Source organism: Panicum virgatum, chromosome 1N, assembly GCF_016808335.1.
Source record: "Panicum virgatum strain AP13 chromosome 1N, P.virgatum_v5, whole genome shotgun sequence".
Lineage (NCBI taxonomy): Eukaryota > Viridiplantae > Streptophyta > Magnoliopsida > Poales > Poaceae > Panicum > Panicum virgatum.
Genome location: NC_053145.1, coordinates 63,127,556 through 63,146,711, shown reverse-complemented (window position 1 = coordinate 63,146,711; position 19,156 = coordinate 63,127,556). Strand labels below are relative to the sequence as shown.

The window sequence follows — 19,156 nt, the reverse complement described above, 5'->3', positions numbered from 1 at the left end:
TGGATCCCAGGTGCCAAATCCCTCCCTCCCAGCTGTTAGATGAAATTCCCTCATGCGAGTAACTTTGGCTATCTTGTCTATCTGTGACTGCCGGGGTTCTTCAACTTCACCTCGCGCCGGCCGCGGCATCTGCTACAGATTCTTGAGCTTGGGTACAGTGTCATTTACAATGATGTCGGCATGGTGTGGCCAGGGTTCACCAAACCGGCCGGAACCGGTCCGGTTACCGCGGTTACCGGTCTAACCGGCCCGGGCCGGTTCCGGTTCCGGCCGGTTTTAAACCGGCCCAAATTCAAATTTTAAATTTGAATTCTAAAAAATGGAAAAATTCCAAAAAAATCTTAAAAATACTTCAAGTTGCGACGAATTTAATGATGTCAAATTTTTTCAAATATTCGTTCATTTAGTATACTTTGCGAGCATTTGAAGTTAAACAAAAAAACGTGCATACAAAAGTATACAAATACAATGTAAAAGTAGTACAAAAAATGGTTGGAGGGTTCATTTAGGCTAAAACATGTTATACAAACATTCATTTAGTATACTTTGCGGATATTTGAATTTAAACAAAAAAGAAAAAAAATTGAATTTAGCGGGTTACCAGTCAAACCGACCGGTTACCAGTCAAACCGACCGGTAACCGGTCAAACCGGACCGGTAAACCGGTCTAACCGGCCGGTTAGCCGTTCGAAACCGGTATAACTGCGGGTTTTGAATTCAAATTTGAGTTTGATCGGTTTTTACCGGTAACCGGTCAAACCGGACCGGTTAGCCGGAACCGGGCGCCGGCGGTTCGGTCCAAACGGTCGGATAAAAAAACCCTGGGTGTGGCTCGCCGACCCATTCCTCGAATTGTGGGTTGCAGGTGAAACCACTCGACCATTCACATGAGCTGCCACCACCGGGAAAGAAAGGACGGACATATATTTGCAGCTGCATGATCTTCCTCCGGCCAACGGAAGGTGCCAAGCTGTTGTTAAGGAAGTGGATCGAGGAGCTGAAGGAGCAGCCATGGTCCAAGCAGAGGAAGTCAAATGATCAGCCAGCTTTCAACTGGGCCTTTGAACAAGACTGCTGGGCAGGTTTGTTTCTCCCAATTTTCTTCTCTTACAATGCAAGGCGACAGAGGAAAGGCTGTCCAAGCATATGTTGTGCATTCTATTCTTGAGCTAAACATATATTTGGAGCTGTTTTCATTTTTCTTTTTTGGATGATTTTGGAGCACTTGGTTGATCTGATCATATGTATCTGGTTGAACAAATTACTGGTGTGCGGTTAATTTGTATATTCATAATGCTCAATGAAAGAGCGTGTACTGAATAAGGAAAGCTGTGCGTTTGATGGGGTGAGTGTTAGCACCATGGGGGCTGCTCCATCACTAGGTCAGGCCAGGGGCTCAGGGCTTAGCTGTGAACTGTTTCAGGATCTAGCATAACCAGCCTACTTTGGTATTAGGGTGAGCCGTTGGTAGAGGATGAGTGGACGTATGGACTTAAATGCATATGACGTTGCTTGTTGTTTCTTGTTTGTTTATTTGAACAGAAAGAAACAAATCATTGGTGCCATTTTGGACTAGGTGAAAGACTTGTTGAACCTAATTTTTAAACAATGCTGACTACTTGCCTAATTCGCCCAGAACATTGTTAAGAAAAGTGCTGCTTTTGTTTTTTCCTTTTAAGAAGGAATATTATGCGACAATTTGATATGGCAGTTTATTATTGTCAAAGTTTCAGTAATTGAAAGTACATTTATGGCTATGTCTTTAGCCCTCTCCGACTTGGGCATTCATTTTTGTTTCTCGGCACCTCAGTTTGTCAAAGTTTGGAGCTGGTTTCAGGATCTAGCATAACCAGCCTACTTTGGTATTAGGATATGCATTTGGAGAGGGTGTATGACGTGTGGGCTTAACTGATCAGATCAAGTCTTTAAATGCACATGACCTTGCTCTGTTGTTTCTTCTTTATTTATTTGAACAGAAAGAAATTGAAATCATTGTTGTCATTTTGAAGTTTGAACTAACGTGAAAGACTTGTTGAACCTTTGTTTTTAGAAACAAACTACTTGCCAAATTGGTCTAGAACATTGTTAAGAAGTGCACTGACCTTCTTTTCTTTTAAAAAGAAGCACTGTGACAATTTGATATGGCAGAATCTTAAGAATGATCATGATATTGGTTTAAGGCTTCTGCTTCCTCTGTTTTTCATATGGATGTCATTCAGATGTTTGTAGTCAAGCTTCTAAAAAAACTTGACAAAATGCTTTAATTTAATATTTTATATTATTTACAGGAACATAATTAGAAAAGATGAGTTCAACAAAAGCTTTATTGAAGACTGCCAGTGTAAGTAAGAGAACATAGGGAGTAACTTCTTTTTTGTTTTTTGAACAAACCGACAGGAACGCTGCCAAATCATAGGGAGTAACTTCTAAGGTACTATATTTTGTAGGATCTCTTTAATAGGCATATATAGGTTATACTAGTCTGTGTTCTTACTTTATTTTATATAGTGGACTGCAGTGCCTTTCTGTTGAAAGGTCTGAACAATAAAAATCTGTATGTCTTCTGGCAACAACCTTGCTGCATTTGCATCAAAAAGAAAACCAAAGAAAAAAATGCTGCATTCTAATTTCTCATTTCTAGTTTTCTTTCTGTTTCTGAAAGTATAGTTATGGATGCCGTAAAGATACTGAAATATGTACATAAGAATATGACACATAGCTAAGGAATTTTTTCTATTTTGTTTGTTTGTCGTACTTCTATGAATAATTGCCTTCAACTATTAACAGGAGATATGCATGCAGTTTGACGTGTACCTCCTTCCTCAGTCTGCATTTCCAACCGGAGGCCTATATTTCAAGAATAAAACATGAGTCAAGGAGACGAAGGCCAAGCATGCCATCATACATAATAACTATGTCACTGGGTTTGAGAAGAAGATAAAATGGTTCCATGATCATGGGCTGTGGTTGGTAGATGAGCACAACCACGAGTCACTGCTTGGCAGGATATGAGCATACTATCAAAGGGCTTAAGCACATCTCTCCTCACGATAGCATCACAATTTTGTAGCTGCAATTTGACTCTCGAGGCCAGTTTCTGCGGGGACAAACATTGGATAATGTTCGGTCCACCACTCCACCATGCAAGACGCAGCACCGGAAGATCAAATCCTTATGCAGAAGATATTTTTTTGCTAACCTCTTGTTTGATCCGTAATGTCAAGCCCTTGTAGAAGTTTCATTTCCCGTGAAGTGATGATGATTACTGTTTCTATTGTATTTGCTCGTATTGAAAATGGTATGTTGAGGGAAACAGTAAGACGTTAAGAGCGTCGTGAACAGATCTGTTGGTAGTGCATTGGTTGACTCACTTTCTGTATAGCAATAGCATAGACTCTTTTAGCCTTAGCCTGTATCATAATCACTGAATGTAAGTTAATCTTTTCAGCTATATATATAGAGGTTGAGCTAATCTGTAAACTGGTCTGGCCTGGCCAAAGGTCAAGATTTTGTGGGGCCCACCGGGAAAGCCCTCACCGTCCACAGAATTGCGTCGCAGTAGACTCGTAGAAGCAGTTGCAAGTAGGGGTTTAAATTGGTAACCCTTAAATGCACTTCCAATTCTGTTTAATTCAAAAAAATTTACTAATTTTCTAAAATGAGATCTAATTTTGGAGAAGTAGTACAAAATTTTGAACTAAAGAGGGTTGAAGGTGCATCTAAAGATCACTAATTGTTGACACCCCTAGTTGCAGGATTCTAATTTCGAATGCAAGCTTAGCAGCCGTACGAAAGTTAACCAACATCTAGGCACTTTCTGGGAAGAGGAACGTGCAGTGCGCCGTGCACAGCGATCGTAATGGTGGAGTACTCTAATAAGATCGTGCGCAGATTCAGAAGTTGAGATATGATGCCCTCCTGATGACCCGTCCAAATGCTCCATCATGCTTGTTCAGAGAGGAGAGAGCCCGTTTCATTTGGATGTTTGCTCTCTGCGACATGTGGCGAAGCCTCACGCAAAAACACGAGAATTTACCGTGCATTTGTGAAAAGCTCCTTGATTGGTTCGATCGAGCCGGCACTTCCTTTCCAAAAAGACACCGTACGGCTCTGTGAATGTGATCTCCCACGCCGTCGGCACGCCACCCCAGTGCTACGCATTTCTCCTGCTTGTACCCCGAAACAGGCGTGAAATGCCTCCACATTTGTGGTAAAAGCGAAACCCTTGTATAAATATGGCATCCGTGCAAGGTATAAGCTAAGTGTCACGACCCCAAGTTTAAACCGGACAGTCCGGTTTCACGCTCGGACGGTCCGCCGTTCCCCTGTTCTGGTGGGCAGCGTACGCATCGCGGGTGCCGCGTGTCAGCCTCGTCCCCGACCAACCTCGTGCCACGTGCCGGCGATCCTCGTTCCGCGCGCGTCCTCATCCACCCGCTCGCCCTCTCCTCCAGTTAGAGCGCACGATCCCTTCTCCCCCAAACCCTAGCTCTGCTCCCCACCTCCATTGCCGCCGCCGCCAGGAGCTCCGCCGTCGCCGTCGATTCGTCGTCTCCGGTCGGACTCTCCTCGATTCCTCGCGCAGGGACCTTCTCCACACCCTCCTCGGCCGATTCCGAGCCTCACCCGGCCTCCTTCCCCTCCCTGCAGGGCCCCCTGCGAGCTCCTCCGCCCGCCGCCGCCCCTCTCCGTCGCGCCGCCACCTCGTCGCCGTTCCCCGCCGTCCAAGTCGCCGGTGAGGTTCGCCGTCATCTCCTCCAACCCATGCGCGCCTCCCCTGCCCTTCTCCGGCCCTGCCTCACCGCGCCGCCTTGCGCCGCCGCCGTCGCCGCGCACGGGTCCAGGCCCCGGCTTGCCTTGACTCGGCCTGGGTGGGCCGTTGGCCCGTGGGCCCCGCCTGTCAGCCTCTGGGCTCGTCGGCTGTGGGTGGATCTAGTGTTTTAGGGCCTTTTATTGATGCTGTGATCTTGTAAAATGTGTGTAAATTCGTGTATAGCTCCGAAAAATATTAAACTTGTTTTGATAGCTTTGTTTTCTTGTCTAGATTCTGTGGTAATTTTTCTAGATTTGTTCAGTTAAGTTTGCATGCCTTTTCTGAATTTACTAGTATAGGATAGCTGAAACTTGTAACATTAATAGTTAATTCTAGGAAAATGCTTTTGATGCAAATCCAATTTTCATGAGTTCCTTATAATGTCCTCTGCATGCTCAATTTAATTTGTGATTTATGCTTGCTGTATAAGTTTATTTGCTAAATCTTGCTCTAGCTTTTTTGTTCGCGTGTACAATAGTGATCGTCTGTCGTCGCATGTGTTGCGTTCATGTGCCTTTGCTTAGTGTTTCATTCATAGCATGTCATTTTCATGTCACCGCATCATTTCATGCATAGCATTTCTTGCACAAGCAGGGCATCATGCTAATTCTGGCATCTCATTCATGTATTATAGTGACTGAACTGCCGGAGAACGAGCCCGTTGAGCCTGCCGAGTCCGTTGAGCCTGAACCCGGAGTCCAGTTCGTGGTTGAGCCCGAAGCTATCCAAGGCAAGCAGCTAAGCATAATTCCTTGCACCCATTTAATTTGATTAGTTTAGTTATCTCACTTGGATATTGTTGGGCTATATATATACTATGTACGTATTGCATTCTTGTACCCACTTTAGTGCATTATCCTTCCTTGATTCATTTATCCATATCCTTGGCACCAGTTAGACAGCTAATTACTCAATTTGACTATATGCTTAGCCCCGCTTAGAGTACTTATATTACTTGCTAGAAAGGAATGGCTGGAATATCACACTTACCTGATTATCCTTGATCGCACTTGAACAACTGGGGCAAGTGGAATGTAGTATCGAGGTTCGAGCGGAATGGTAAGTGCCTAGAGAATGAAGTCACATGGGCATAGTCCGCTTGGACCGATTAAGGACCGTCCGTGGATGATGTCGGTTTTGAGCACTTTTTCGTGCTACCACATATCCAATATAATGGTACAGATGAGCCAATTACCTTCTTTGACTTGATCATTGATGTGCAGTCCTAAATACGTGGCTAAGGGCTATGCAGTGAGGCTTAGAGGTGTCCCCGGGTGGATCTATGTGTAGAAAAGTTTAGAGATGTCCCCGGTGGAAACTAAGTCTCTACTCATAAGCTAGGTGTAAGGTTCAATGATCGAGCCTTATTGGGAACGGTTGACGCGAGTACCCCCTTATCTAACTTTGGCCGGTTGGGTGAGTCGCATGGTCCTTGCGTCGTGTGGGTAAAGTAGTACACCCTTGCAAGGTTATAATCAATTCGAACTGCCGCGCTCTCGGTTATGAGCACGCTCTTTATCCCATGAACTCCTCGTAGAAATGCAGACATGTGGGAAAGGATTTTAGTATCTTGGGAATAACTATGTTATCCTTAGTATGTTCCACTAAAAGTTAATGGGGTCGGGCAACATTAATTAATTTGCTAGGTGATAGCCTAGAGAGCTCATGCTTATGCAATAATTACTTAACCTTAAAGCTTTTACTTGAGCCTCTGCATGATCTTTGTTTATTTAATCGCATAAGTCTTGCTAGTAACTTTGTACTCAGGGTGCTTCTAACCCTAGTTGCAGGTGAACCGGAAGTGGTGTTCGGCCACTTCTACCCCGCCGATCCAGGTATGGGGGAGGAGTAGGTCGTTGAGACTGGGATGGTGTCCTTGAGCAAGACATCATCATCGTAGTAGGTTTTTATCGTAACCGAACTCTGTGAGAGTATGTAAATACAATAAATTTTAAGTTCCTATTTAATATGTCTTTCGTGAGCCCAAGGCTTGTAATGGAAGTTAGCTGAACCCTCCTATATTGAACTTGTAATATTAAGTTACGAACTATGGTAATGTAAAACTGCTCTTTGTGGTTCATCGGCGATGTATTCGACTGTAAACGGTATGTGCATATGCTGGATCCTGGACGAATATTGGAGCACATACCGGGACTACCGGATTTGATATTATTTTGGATGAATGACATGTCGGTTATTCGTGTCTCTAGATGTGGGGTGACACGTGGCACGCTCTCTGGCAAGTACGTGTTAACTCTCATCTGGATGATAATGACCGGTGGTTCATTTAAAATAGTATCAAATTGGACGGTTCTCACAACGGGTATCAGAGCTGAGGTTCCATGAAGTGAATTTAAAATTTGCTTAGTAGGTTGAGAGTAAAGTAAAACTTGATTACTTGCACTAATGCCTACTTTTGTTAAAACTTGAACTTAAGATAAAATGCTACCTTTCTTCCTTTGTCTTAGAGCTAATTCTCCCTTATTGCTTCACTTGTTTAATTAAGATATGCTTAACTCCTCTTGTCTTCATGGGTAGCGGGCGCATAGGAAAACTCTTTCACCTGCTGGAAACCTTTTGCACTTTTTTTCGGGGTTGAGAGGGTGGGAATCACCCATTGTCCTAGGTGCTAGTAGGAGGGTTGTAGCGCTGCTGGGCAATGTGGTTGTTTCGGATCATGAATGAGTGCTAGAACATTAAAGTGTGCTCACGATGTGAGGAGACGACATGTTGCATTCATACCTTGCATGCATGCATTCATACCTGCATATACTCTTTTGGTCCCCCAAATCTGCACCCAATCACTCTTTTGTGCGGCTGATCAGATTTTGCTCATCTCGTTCTTGTTGATCTTAGTAGACCAAATCTGTCTTTCCGCTTAAAACTATTATTCCGTGATCGATCATGTGTTAAATTTCTATCTACGTATTATCTTTTCATCCCTCCTAGTGTATCATTCTCTATCATGTATTCCCTATCGCTAACCTATTTTGTTTAATAACAGGATGGTGTTGCGCTCGGGGACGGATAGGGATGGTGCTAGTGGATCGGGTGGCAACAACAACAACAACAACAACGATGCCCCCTTCCTAATCCTCCTATTCACCCAACCCTCGCAGACGTTCTGGCTCGACAAACTAAACTTATAGCGAACATAGTTAATTAAATGGACAATGCTGTCAATCATGGTCCAAGGGTTGAGCCTCAAGTGAATAGGTTCGGGGATTTCTTCCGCACCAACCCACCTATTTTTCGTGGTTCCGAGGATCCTCTTGATGTAGATTTCCGGCTCAATGTCATTGAAGAGAAATTGGGTCTTATTGAGTGTGAGCCACATGAGAAGGTTCTATTTGCTGCTCATCAACTGCATGATGCCCCTGGGGTTTGGTGGCGGAACTTCAAGGCTTCTCGCTATGCAGATCACCGTTTCACATGGGAGGAATTCCGGACAGCTTTTCGCTCCTTCCATATCCCCAAGGGTATAATGGATATTAAGAAGAAGGAATTTCTGAACCTTACTCAAGGAAGTCGTAATGTGATGGTATATGTCAATGCCTTTAATACCCTTTCCCAGTATGCACCTGAAGAAGTGGCCATAGATGCCAAGAAGCAAGAACGCTTGTATGATGGGTTCTCTGAAGAGTTGCAAGACAAGCTTTCCACTACCAAGTTTGAAGACTTCAATGACTTGGTGAATGTTGCTATCAGAGCCGAGCATAAGATGAAGAATTTTGAAGCAAAGAACAAGCGTCCTGCTCCTACCTCTGCGGGCGGTAGCTCCTCACGTCCACGTCTGGGGCCATCTCCTCTTCCACCTCGGGCGCCTGGTGCTCAAACTCCCCGTCCTATGTGGATTGTGCGCCACCCTCAACCTCCTCAAGGACAAGCTCCTAGGCCGGTCAATGCCAACTGGAGCAACCCAAGTGTTGCCGCAAAGAGGCTGTGCTATAATTGCGGTGGCGTAGGCCACTTCTCCAGGGATTGTCCCTCTTCGAGGTGTGGTGGTGCCTTCAATGCACCCAGGCCTAATAACCCTCTACCTCCAGCACCACGTTAAGAAGCTAAGCCACAACAAGCTCCTAAACGTGGCCGCCTCAACTACACCACCGCCGAAAAAATTCCGGAGAATGCCGAAGTCCTTATGGGTATGCTCATAATCAATTCTCACCATGCTATGGTTCTTTTTGATTCTGGGGCAACCTTTTTATTCATCAGCAAGAAATTTATACCGCAAAGTAAGTTTGATATGCAAAACCTACTAGTGCCATACCATATAGAATCACCGGGTGGAGAAATCATTGACAGACACTTTGTTAATGAGGTTCCAATTCTCATTGAGGGAGTTACTTTTCGGGCCAATTTTCTCATCCTAGACAAGCTGGGGTTAGATGTGATTCTTGGAATGAATTGATTGGGAAGGTATGATGGAATTATTAAATATGGGCCTTGCACCATCGATCTTTTGCATCCCTCCGGGAATAGAGTTCTACTCTCTCTTGCCAAGATGGAATCTGGTTTATATGCTTTGCTGAGTACTAAAGCTACAGCATTGGAAGATATTCCTGTGGTATGTGAATATCCAGATGTCTTTCCGGAAGAATTACCGGGTATGCCTCCTGATCGTGAGGTGGAGTTCGTTATAGAGCTCATGCCCGGGACGGCTCCTATTTCTAAACAGCCTTACTGAATGCCTCCCAATGAGTTGAGGGAATTGAAGAATCAACTCAATACTTTATTGGACAAGGGCTTTATTCGTCCGAGCTCCTCTCCATAGGGATGCCCGGCTCTCTTTGTGAAGAAGAAAGATGGTAGTTTGTGGATGTGTGTTGATTACCGTCCGTTGAATGAGGTCACCGTCAAGAATAAATATCCTCTTTCTCGAATTGATATCTTGTTTGATCAACTCTCGGGAGCTCGTTATTTCTCTAAGATTGATTTAAGGTTGGGTTATCATCAAATCAAAATTCGAACTGAGGACATTCCAAAAACGGCTTTTTCTACTAGATATGGCCTCTATGAATTCACTGTCATGTCTTTCGGCCTCACCAATGCACCGGCCTATTTCATGTATTTGATGAATAGTATCTTCATGGAGGAACTTGAAGTCTTCGTGATCATCTTCATCGATGATATTCTTATTTATTCCAAGACCCAAGAAGATCATGCTCGTCATATTCATATCGTCATCCAAAAGCTTAGAGAGCATTGTCTTTATGCCAAGTTCAGCAAATATGAATTTTGGCTTAAAAAAGTATATTTTCTTGGTCATATTCTTTCTAAGGATGGTATTGTTGTGGATCCTAGCAAGGTGCAAGATGTTCTCGATTGGAAGCAAGCTCAGAATATCTCTGAGATTTGGAGTTTTCTTGGACTTGCGGGATATTACCGCCGGTTCATTGAGAACTTTTCAAAAATTGCAAAGCCTATGACCGAGTTACTGAAAAATGGGGTCAAGTTTGAGTGGTCCCAAGCTTGTGAAGAAGCCTTCCAAACTCTCAAGGATCGTCTTACTACCGCTCCTGTTCTCGCTCAGCCAAATATTCACAAGAGCTTTGATGTCTATTGCGATGCTTCTCGCATCGGTCTGGGTTGTGTCCTTATGCAAGAAGGCCGAGTAGTGGCCTATGCTTCTCGACAACTCAAGCGACATGAAGAAAATTATCCTATACATGATTTAGAGCTTGCGGCTGTTGTCCATGCTCTCAAAATATGGCGTCACTATCTGCTTGGCAATTATTGCAACATCTATACTGATCACAAGAGCCTCAAGTACATTTTCACTCAATCTGATCTCAACATGAGGCAACATCGATGGCTTAAACTGATCAAGGATTATGATCTTGAAGTGCATTATCATCCTGGTAAGGAAAATGTCATCGCTGATGCACTAAGTCGGAAGGTTCAATGTAATTGCTTGACCATAGCCCCTCCTCTGTATACTCTCTGTGATGATCTCCGAAAACTCGGAATTTCTATGGTCAAGAAAGGCTATCTTGCTACTCTCACGGTTAAATCCGACCTTTATGATCAAATTAAGGAAGCCCAAAAGAAGAATAAGGGTATGGCTCGAATTCGAGAATTAATGAAGGAGAGCAAAGCTCGGTGCTTCTCTACTGATGATCAAGGAGTTTTATTCTTTGGAAAGCATATTGTGGTGCCTAAGAATCATAATCTCAGACGGCTTATTCTGGAGGAAGCTCATAGTTCTCAATTCTCTATTCATCCAGGCAGTACCAAAATGTATCAAGATCTCAAGCAAAGATTTTGGTGGACTCGCATGAAGCGAGAAATCGCTCGGTATGTCTCTGAGTGTGATGTTTGTCAAAGGGTTAAGGCCGAGCATCTCAAACCGGCTGGTACCCTTCAACCTTTACCCATTCCATCATGAAAGTGGGAAGAAATTGGAATGGATTTTATCACCGGGTTACCAAGATCTTCTCAAGGATATGATTCGATATGGGTAATCGTTGATCGTTTAACAAAGTCGGCTCATTTTCTTCCGGTTAAGACCACTTACCTCGCCAAGTAATATGCAGAGTTGTACCTTACTCGCATTGTCTGTCTTCATGGTGTTCCTAAGAAAATTGTCTCTAACCGTGGTCCTCAGTTTGTTGCTCGCTTTTGGAGAAATCTTCATGAAGCCATGGGAACCGATCTCACTAATAGTACTGCTTATCATCCTCAAACCGACGGTCAAGCTGAAAGAGTCAATCAAATCCTAGAAGACATGCTTCGAGCTTGTGCTCTCATATATGAGAAGAAATGGGTTACTTGCTTGTCATTTGCAGAATTTTCCTACAACAATAGTTACCAAGCAAGTATCAAAATGTCCCCCTTTGAACCCTTATATGAAAGACGGTGTAGGACTCCTATTAATTGGTCTGAATCTGGAGAAAGGCCTTTCTTTGGGCCGGATTTGGTAAACGATGCCGAGGAGCAAATCAGAATTATTCGTGAGAATCTTCGAATCGCCCAATCTTGTCAGAAGACTTATGCCGATCGTCGCCGTCGTGAACTTCATCTCAAGATTGGCGATCATCTCTATCTCAAGGTTTCACCATTTAAAGGCACTCGTCGTTTTCAAGTCAGAGGAAAGTTAGCACCTCATTATGTGGGACCCTTTCGGATCATCAAGAAGGTTGGAACAGTGGCTTATCAATTGGAACTTCCTCAATCACTCTCCGCCGTGCACAATATTTTTCATATCTCTCAATTGAAGAAATGTCATCGTGTTCCAACTGACGCCATCGACCTTGAGTCACTTGATCTTCAACCGGGCCTTACCTACGAAGAACACCCTATTGCTATTCTTGACCGAGATGAAAGAAAGGTAAAGCGTAGCATGGTAAAATTTGTCAAGGTTCAATGGAGTAATCATACTGAGGATGAAGCCACTTGGGAACGTGAAGATCGACTACGTCAAGAATACCCTGAATTCTTTTCCGATGAGTAAGTTTTCTCTCTACCACCCCCACTTTCTTAATGAGATTTATCTTTCTGAATATTGTTATATGTGTACACAATCCCCATCACGAAGACTCTAGGAATGTCTCATCATGCCACGTCACCCCTGCCTTTATATATCAGTTCTTAGATAATTATCTTCTCTAGGTGAATATGGCCCCAATCCACCTGCAGTTTTATCTTTCCCCTCTTGCTCAACCAAATCTCGGGACGAGATTTTTCTAAGGGGGGGAGAGTTGTTACGACCCCAAGTTTAAATCAGACGGTCCGGTTTCACGCTCGGACAGTCCGCCATTCCCCTGTACTGGTGGGCAGCGTACGCATCGCGGGTGCCGCGTGTCAGCCTCGTCGCCGACCAACCTCGTGCCACGTGCCGTCGATCCTCGTTCCACGCATCTCCTCATCCACCCGCTCGCCCTCTCCTCCAGTTAGAGCGCCCGATCCCTTCTCCCCCAAACCCTAGCTCTGCTCCCCACCTCCATTGTCGCCGCCGCCAGGAGCTCCGCCGTCGCCGTCGATTTGTCGTCTCCGGTCGGCCTCTCCTCGATTCCTCGCGCAGGGACCTTCTCCACACCCTCCTCGGCCGATTCCGAGCCTCACCCGGCCTCCTTCTCCTCTCTGCAGGGCCCCCGGCGAGCTCCTCCGCCCGCCGCTGCCCCTCTCCGTCGTGCCGCCACCTCGTCGTCGTTCCTCGCCGTCCAAGTCCCCGGTGAGGTTCGCCGCCATCTCCTCCAACCCGTGCGCGCCTCCCCTGCCTTTCTCCGGCCCTGCCTCACCGCGCCACCTTGCACCGCCGCTGCCGTCGCCGCGCGCGCGCCGCGCCCACGCGTGGGTCAAGGCCCCGGCTTGCCTTGACCCGACCTGGGTGGGCCGCTGGCCCGTGGGTCCTGCCTGTCAGCCTCTAGGCTCGCCGGCTGTGGGTGGATCTAGTGTTTTAGGGTTTTTTGTTGATGTTGTGATCTTCTAAAATGTGTGTAAATTCGTATATAGCTCCAAAAAATATGAAACTTATTTTGTTAGCTTTGTTTTCTTGTCTAGATTCTGTGATAATTTTCCTAGATTTGTTCAGTTAAGTTTGCATGTCTTTTCTGAATTTACTAGTATAGGATAGCTGAAACTTGTAACATTAATAGTTAATTCCAGGAAAATGCTTTTGATGCAAATCCAATTTTCATGAGTTTCTTGTAATGTCCTCTGCATGCTCAATTTAATTTGTGATTTATGCTTGCTGTATAAGTTTATTTGCTAAATCTTGCTCTAGCTTTTCTGTTCGCGTGTACAATAGTGATCGTCTGTCGTCGCATGTGTTGCGTTCATGTGCCTTTGCTTAGTGTTTCATTCATAGCATGTCATTTTCATGTCACCGCATCATTTCATGCATAGCATTTCTCGCACAAGCAGGGCATCATGCTAATTCTGGCATCCCATTCATGTATTATAGTGACTGAACCGCCGGAGAAAGAGCCCTTTGAGCCTGCCGAGTCCGTTGAGACTGAACCCGGAGTCTAGTTCGTGGTCGAGCCCGAAGCTATCCAAGGCAAGCAGCTAAGCATAATTCTTTGCACCCATTTAATTTGATTAGTTTAGTTATCTCACTTGAGTATTGTTGGGCTATATATATACTATGTACGTATTGCATTCTTGTACTCACTTTAGTGCATTATCCTTCCTTGATTCGTTTATCCATATCCTTGGCACCAGTTAGACACCTAATTACTCAATTTGACTATATGCTTAGCCCCGCTTAGAGTACTTATATTACTTGCTAGAAAGGAATGGCTGGAATATCACACTTACCTGATTATCCTTGATCGCACTTGAACAACTGGGGCAAGTGGAATGTAGTATCAAGGTTCGAGCGGAATGTTAAGGGCCTAGAGAATGAAGTCACATGGGCATAGTCCGCTTGGACCGATTAAGGACTGTCCGTGGATGACGTCGGTTTTGAGCACTTTTTCGTGCTACCACATATCCAATATAATGGTACGGATGAGCCAGTTACCTTCTTTGACTTGATCATTGATGTGCAGTCCTAGATACGTGGCTAAGGGCTATGCAAAGAGGATTAGAGGTGTCCCCGGGTGGACCTATGTGTAGGAAAGTTTAGAGATGTCCCCGGTGGAAACTAAATCTCTACTCATAAGCTAGGTGTGAGGTTCAATGATTGAGCCTTGTTGGGAACGGTTGACGCGAGTACCCCCTTATCTAACTTTGGCCGGTTGGGTGAGTCGCATAATCCTTGCATCGTGTGGGTAAAGTAGTACATCCTTGCAAGGTTATAATCAATTCGAACTGCCGCGCTCTCGGTTATGAGCACGCTCTTTATCCCATGAACTCCTCGTAGAAATGCGGACATGTGGGAAAGGATTTTAGTATCTTGGGAATAACTATGTTATTCTTAGTATGTTCCACTAAAAGTTAATGGGGGTCGGGCAACATTAATTAATTTGCTAGGTGATAGCCTAGAGAGCTCATGCTTATGCAATAATTACTTAACCTTAAAGCTTTTATTTGAGTCTTTGCATGATCCTTGTTTATTTAATCGCGTAAGTTTTGCGATTACCTTTGTACTCAGGGTGCTTCTATCCCTAGTTGCAGGTGAACCGGAAGTGGTAACACGTGGCATGCTCTTCGGCAAATACGTGTTAATTCTCATCTGGATGATAATGACCGGCAGTTCGTTTAAAATAACATCAAATTGGGCGGTTCTCACACTAAACTGGTGTAGAGAGAGCAAGCAGCTCGAGTCACATCAAGCTGCTTGCGTTGGTTGCCCAATAAAAAAGTTCGTTGGCGATGGAGGGAGCTCAGGGACCGCGGCGCGGGGGAAACGAGGCCACGAGGGACAGGCCGAGCAACCCGGCGCCGAAACGCGGCGGGGTTATGAAGGGGATCTTCAAGTTCTGCTGCTTCTGCTGTGCTTCTGCATGACGATTGGCTCGTGGTTGATGCATTATATTGCTTGGTACAAGTTGATCGTCCTTCGACTGCATTTTCAGCAAGTAGTACTGTAGTAGAGTGTTATCTTGTAGTACAGGAGTACGTTGTGTGTATGTGTGGGTGTGTCTGTACTACCTTTTCTCTTTGTAAACGTGTTTGTGGATTAATAATACCTTTTCACGGGTAAGTGTAAAATGGGCAGTTCATGTTATTTTTTGAAATATTACTGTTCATGTTATGATTTGGTAATATTGGTCTACCGTTTGATAGAAGAAAAAAATTGGTCCGACTTCACACTCAACTCACACGGCACACTGCGCACTTCCAATAAAAAAAGGCAAAATAGACATTTTAGTCCCTCAACTTTGATATGAGGGTCAAGCTCATCCCTCAACTTTCAATATAGTCCCTCAACTTTTGTTTTTGGGACAAACGTATCCTTGTGCTATATATATTGCATAATAATATGAGATTTATGCAAGAAGTCCTCTTTACCATTCTCTTCTTCCCCTTCTTTAAATTCCTCAACAGTTTATTGTTACTAAAAAATATTTAGCAAATGCAAGCAAATCAGTCTAGTAGCATGAGCATCACTACGCTTAGGAGCTAACATCACAAGTGTTAAATTTGGAATACATAGTTTTATTTATCCATGCATCACATCGTATTGCGGTTGCATGAAGAGTGCAAATTAAAGAGGAGGAGGAGAAGGTATGGGTAAAAAGGATTTTTTGCATTTATCTCATGTTATTATGGAGTATAATATCAGCATAAGGGCAAGTATGATCCTAAAATAAAAGTTGAGGGACTATATTGGCTAATTTGAAAGTTGAGGGACGAATTTGACCTTTACAATAAAGTTCAGGACCAAAATAGCTATTTTGCAAAAAAAAAAAAAAAACACTCAGCACACTCGACGTCCGTGCCTGTCGCCTGTCGTAGTCAGGAGGGCCAAAATACGAAACGAGCGGGCCGCTTGTCCCCAGCCGCGCCGCAGCAAACGCACGCGATCGGTGGCGGTGTCCGCAGCCCATCATGGCTCTGGAGCGCTGGGCCGTAGATACAGTTTCGCAGGCTTCTTGGCAGTGGGCTGCAGGCTGCAGCGCTGTTAGGAGGTTCGGCGCGTTTGTCAATTGTCACCATTAGAGCGTGGTGATGTTGTCCGAAGCGCCAATCAGAAGTCCGGTTACTCCTGACTCCGCTTCTCCGGCCAATGTTCCGCCACCGCCGCCGCGCCAGCCTTGACTTCTTACAACAACGGATTGCCCGACTCGAAGAAGAAGTAGAAGAAGAAGACGCATCTCCGGTCCTCCGTCGGTCCGATTGGAGGCCGTGCGTGCTCCTCCCTCTTCCAACATTGTGCTTGCTGATCCTGATGACGACGACGCCGCCGCCGCCGAACTCGCTGCTCAACAGGGTACGTTCATGATTCATCATTGCCTGTCTCTCCATTGATCTTCTATGAAAGTAATAGAGCGTCTCTCCATTGATCTGCTATGAAAGTAATAGAGCGTGTTAATCAGGTGCTTTTGTTTCTATTATATCGTCGATCAGCTGCTGATCTGCTGATCCGTCAAATTATATTTTCACCGCGTGCAATTCTTTTCCACCGAACCGAAGTGCTGCCCGATCGGGACGTGCGCCAGCTTTCTGCTCCGGGGCCGAAAATCGTGTGGTGCGCCCATACACAGCCGTGGACCCAGAAGAGCTCAAATCAGCTGGGATGAGACGCGACCGTGACGAGGCCTGCGACCCATCACAAACCGGGGTTGCGCGCTGGCGCGAGACCGAGACTTACTGACCAAGCCTGTCGCTTTGGCGCTTTGCTCGTCTTTACGAATCTTTACCCAACAGAACAAGATCCTAGGGATCATAATCATACAACCACCCGTTACCCACTCTTTACCAAAAGACCGACCCCTTGCCTGTCGATTTGAACGGCATGAGCAAAGGAGCCGGGACAAAAGTTCAGCTTAGATCCTTCGCCGAATCATTTCGGACGACGCCATGAACAAGCAGTGCAAGCTTGAACCGATGCATCAACAGTGCTACATGCCGGCGTTCTTCTGTTCCGGTCGAATAGCTGAAACCAAGGGTGTGTTTAGTTGTGAAAAAGTTTGGATTTTGACACTGTAGCACATTTCGTTGTTACTTGACAAATAATAAATTATAGACTAATTAGACTTAAAAGATTCATCTCGTGTTAATCAGTTAGACTGTGTAATTAGTTATTTTTTTAACCGCATTTAATACTTCATGTATATATATCCAAAAATTTGATGTGACGAATACTGTGCAAACTTTTTTGGAAACTAAACATGGCCAAGACAGCCAAGCCACCGCAACTGTCGCGTTTGCAGGCCCGGGGGTTCAGACTTCAGACGTTCAGTTTTCACCACGGCTAGGCACTACTGTCAGCAGTGAAACGACGAATCCTGTCCTAGACATGAGTACCACGAATTTTCACCGCTTTTTCAGGAAAAGCCGAAATCCGCATGCAGTCTGAACCCCCGGGCCTGCAAACGCTCCTGCAGGCGACAGTTGCGCCTGCAAACGTTCAGTTTTCACCACGGCTAGGCACTACTGTCAATGAATTCAGCAAGCTTTACCTCTCTGCTAGCTCTGCGTACACCGTAACCTGCCGCCCTACGCGCTGTCCATGGCCAGAGACCCCGGTGCCGGTCCATGTACGATTTCGTGCGTGCTACACCACCGCCTGCCCCTCTGGCTTCAAGGAGCGGTGGCGCAGAATGTTGCGCGGCGAGCCATCAAAGATGCGCACCGGAAAGGAAACCAAAGATGTTACGCTTGTGCTGTAAAAGGACGCGGCAGCGGCGTAATGGTTCTCCAGTGGGACTGTGGGGGTGCCGAGGAGGACCTCCAATCTTCGTGATCAGGGATTCAGGGGTGCCAACGGTGAACAACAGTGGCAGAGACCTTCAGTTCGTCAGGAGGGCCGGATCGGATGAAATGCTGTGGGTCTCCCTCGCTGTAGTTTCTGCTCCAACAACAATTGATTTTGAGTAGTAGCTAGGCTTGGGCAATAACTGACCGTCGAGTTCGAAATTTTGTTTGCACGCAAGCTTACTGCTGAAACTGAACTACTCTACACTCTGTCCACAGAGTTGTAGTTTGTGATCCTCGGGCATCAGATGTTTTAATCTGAAATTTCAGGTTCCTTCCGATTTGCATACTGAATGTCTTGTCAGTAAGTCATCAGATAGCCAATGCAATACGTGCACCGGCTATCAGTAGAAAGCAAATGGCTGTGTTAAACCATGTCACTGTACAACAAACAATACTGCAGCCTGATAGAATAGCAGTACCGGTGCCTGATTACTTAATGCAGCAGTGGCAATACGGCGGATTAGGTCGCTAGGCGCACAGTTCTTTCGGCCAGTGTCATCGCGCACATGGTTTGCCGCTGGCGAGGCTTGAGGGCTTGCGGCTCTGCGCGCTCGGAAAGTCGCGCGTTCTACTGCTCTTGGCAAAAAGCGCTTGGAAGGTAAAAGTCGCCAATAATTCCATGCTAGCAGCTACTATCCGATTCTAATTACACATGGATTGCATTATCGGGAACGGGAAGCAGTAAAACTGATCTGCTCTATATCGGGAAGCAGTGTAGCTACTATCCGATTCCACGCTAGTTCGCTTAGTTTGTCGCTAATCAGTCAGAAGTATTTTTCTCTTATATCAACTCAGCACCAGTCACTAGTCAACCAGTAGTATTTTTCTCTCGTAATAAATCCGCACCAGCTATCTGCTACAACCCAGCTAACAGAGTGCAACCTTCTAATTAAGCAGCAGACCACTGGCCTCGCCTCGCGGTTTGCGTAACCATGGCTCCTGTGTAGTATAGAATATAGATCAATTGTTGGCTCTCCAACATCACATCACAAAAAGGTGCATCTACATAGAGCTAATCTTTTTAGGTACTAA

The 19,156-nt window shown here is 45.2% G+C and overlaps 1 long non-coding RNA gene across 1 annotated transcript; it reads left to right on the top strand.

Moving 5' to 3' along the window:
- The first annotated feature begins 9 nt into the window (after positions 1 to 9).
- On the top strand, positions 10 to 3,472 carry LOC120657335. The gene is made up of 3 exons (XR_005668134.1): positions 10 to 152; positions 866 to 1,082; positions 2,289 to 3,472. It is a non-coding gene; the product is annotated as an uncharacterized LOC120657335 (long non-coding RNA).
- Positions 3,473 to 19,156: the final 15,684 nt, after the last annotated feature.